This window comes from Lissotriton helveticus, chromosome 2_1 (assembly GCF_964261635.1).
Source record: "Lissotriton helveticus chromosome 2_1, aLisHel1.1, whole genome shotgun sequence".
Classification (NCBI taxonomy): Eukaryota; Metazoa; Chordata; class Amphibia; order Caudata; family Salamandridae; genus Lissotriton; species Lissotriton helveticus.
The window spans coordinates 1,560,125,102-1,560,128,406 of NC_136059.1; positions in this window are offsets into that span (position 1 = coordinate 1,560,125,102).

The following is a 3,305-nucleotide window of genomic DNA, read 5'->3' on the forward strand; positions in this document are numbered from 1 at the left end:
GCCGCCCCGGCGGAGGTTGTTGGCCGCGCGGCCTGTTCGGGCTCTCAAGATGGCGACCAACCCCATTTGTTTGGGCCGGGCCCGGACGAGCGCTGGGGGCCCGCCGCAAGGCCCGGGTGCCGGATACTGTGAAGGTTTTCCTGCACTTAAGGGGATCTTTAACATCCTGCTATCCTGGCGGCTCTCGGTGGCCGCGCCACTCCTGGCTCTGGAGACGGTTCCTCACTGCGGGCCTCCCGGGCCCCCACGACCGGATGAGGCATTGATATCGCAGGGTGTGGCTGGTACTCTCCTGGCGGACTCGGTCCCGGCTGCCGCCCCGGAGGTGCGTGGCCTGATGGCGCCTTCTCCTCCTGTGCTGCCTCCTCTGCCCTTGGCCCGGGAGCTGGATTTTGTTTTGCCGGACTTTCATGGTTCTCCTGGTCCCTCTCAATCGCCACTGCCCGATGACGTCTCCTGTGCCGGCCCGGATGGGTCGGTTTTTGTGGATATATCCTTGGAACTGTGCCTGCATCGTTTGCTGCATTCTGTGATTTTCCTGGATCTTCCGTGCTTTTCTTCCTGTGACTTTTTTGGACTGCCGTTGGACTCTCCTGCTGCCTGCCTTCTGTTCTTTCTGGCAGGGTCCTCGTTGGATCGGACCCTTATTGCTTTGGATAAAAAGGGTCAGGGCTGATGAAAACTGACTCTTATATGCGGTAGCTCATGAACGGCTTGGATGATCTCTGTGTCCTGATATGGTTCTGTGTAACTGGTTAGTGCTCCTGGACTTTGGCCTGATACTCTTTGGCTTCCCGAGGACTTGGACCTTTAACCCGGGCGGGTGGATGGGTGCGTTTACTCCTGTCTTTGGCCCTCCCCCGTGTGTATGTTTGTATGTCTTTATTCCCTTCTTTCCTTCCCTTCCTTCCCCCCCCCCCTTTTTTGTCTTTTAATTCCAACTTTTCTTGCTCCACTATATTTCGGGTTCTACTTAGGGCGACAGGCACGCTGCGGGGGGGGTAGGCCGTAGCCTTCTGCAGGGGTGCAGGGTGGGCTTAAGGGTGGGTGGGGGGGGTCTGTTTGTGTCGGGGGGTCTTTTTCCCCCCTTATTTTCCCCTTTTTTGTTCTATGGCTCTTGTGTATTCACTTTTTCGGGACTCTGTCACCTAGTATCTCCCCCGGGGGTTTTCTGTCCTTCTTCCTGTGTGTGGCTGATTGTGGTTCGCTGCCTATTCTGGTATCGTGTTTCTGTTACATCGCATGCCGGTTTATTGTCCTGTTTTTCCCCCTGGGGGTGCATGATCTGGCGGGTGTTCCTTTTGTTGTTTTTTTCTCCCTCTTTCCCTTCCTCCTTTATGGAGGTTCCCTTTTTCCGTTGGGGTGCGTATTGCGTAGTCTTTGTGATGGGGCTTTTTGACCACGTCTTCTTTGTTCGGGTAGGGGCGGAGGTGAGTGAGTTCGATTGACTGTTGCCACTGTCGCTATTTGATGGTCTGATTCTGTTTCTGCCCTTTGCTAGATTTGATTATATGGTTTCATTTTCTTACGTTGTGTCTATAAAATGGCGGCTTGCCACGGTCCCTCCCTTGTACTCTCATATACGGCCCGTTATTTCTTTGGTCCCCTCCCCGTGCTAGAAAATTAACCTTTATTATCCTGCTCTTGCTGAACGCTCGATGGTTTTTATTGCTTCACCAGTGCTCCTGATGTTCTATCCTGTGCAGAACTTCTTTTTGTATGCTGGTTATTTGACCATTCTGTTCTGGCCAGCCCGTGGGGTTGTAGGCCAGTATTTGTGAGCTTTCGTTGTTCAATAAAGGTTTTAAAAAAAAAAAAAAAAAAAAAAAAAAATCTCCAAAATGAATTACAGAACACTCCTCAACCTCAGACTCCCATTTATAATCCTCAACATCTTCAATCGGTAACCTTGAAAGACAATCCGCTGTGCAATGTTTCCCACTAGGAATATATTCCACAGTGTAAATGAATTCTTTTAGGCTGGTTGGCAACCTGGCAACCCTAAGCCGTAGAACAATATCAGTTTTTTCCAGATAAAATATCAATTAAACGTCGATGATCGGTTTTTAACACAAATGGCCTACTCTAGAGGTACAGCTTAAATTTCTCCACACTTCAAACACACACCAACAATTCCTTTTCAATTACTGAGTATTTCCGTTCCACCTGGCATAGAATCCCGTCAGGAAGTTAGATCGATAACCACTAACCTGAAGTAAGCGATCAGCAGGGGTGATGTACAATGCGAGGTAACCTTTTCCCCGATGGTATCTCCTGGGAGCTAAGGATGCACAGCTTGATCCGCGAAACACCACTCAGGGGAAAGGGAAAAACAGGATAAAAATAACAAAGAAAGAAACAGCTGTGAAAGAGTTGACAATGCTGTCCCCTGAGACATAGTCCTATTCTCTCTGGGACAGGTAACTTGGCAAAGGTGTTCTGCAGTAAGACAAAAAAACACATACATAAACAGGATGCCTTCACTGTCTCAGTGTGTGTCAGTATGTGCTGAATTGATAAGATATACTCACAGTCCTCACACACAGCAAGCAACCTTAGGGTAACATCAATATAAGGGCAAGTGTGGAGGAATAGCCTTCATAAACAACAAGCAGTACAAAGAGGTAGGTGAATACTAATGCGTCAGTAAGCAGAAAAAAGCCAAGAGCCAAAAGTACTTAGCTGTGGCTTAGCTCTTACACCTTGCCTCAGAGTAGATGAACACCAGTCTACAGCAGGCTAATTCTCCAGAGCATGAAGGTAGGTGCAGAGGACAATGTAGAGAATGAGTTGCGTTCCGCCGTGTCCTAGAACAGTACCCGCAAAATCATCGTAGATATAATTGAGCTCCAGCTTGATAAATAAAACTGCCCCACAAAATCAGCAAATGAAGAAAGTATTCGCACTTCGCACGTTGAAAGGGATTGCCCAAATACTGTAGGGCTCGCTACCACAGCTGAGCAAAAACGACAGAAAAAATATGTTGGTGCTCAGCTCTCCTGAGGGTGCAACATGCTACCTTTGGCCGAAGAACTGTTTTGTTTCTTCCTGGAAACACGGGAAGCATGAAAGCGGCTTACTCCCCAGAGTGTATGCAAAAGAGAAGCTGCAGAGGTGCACCTCTGGGAGTGCCAGAAGTCTGGTCACGGCTGCCTCACCAGAGCGTAGGCATAGGCTCTGAGAGACCCCCCGGCGGAAGGCGTATGCGGTCTGACGGTTGTTCGCTACTCCAGAGTGCAGGTGGGAGGAGGGTGACAACGGAGCACTTCTCACCTCACTCTATCCAGATCAGAAGAAACAGGTAA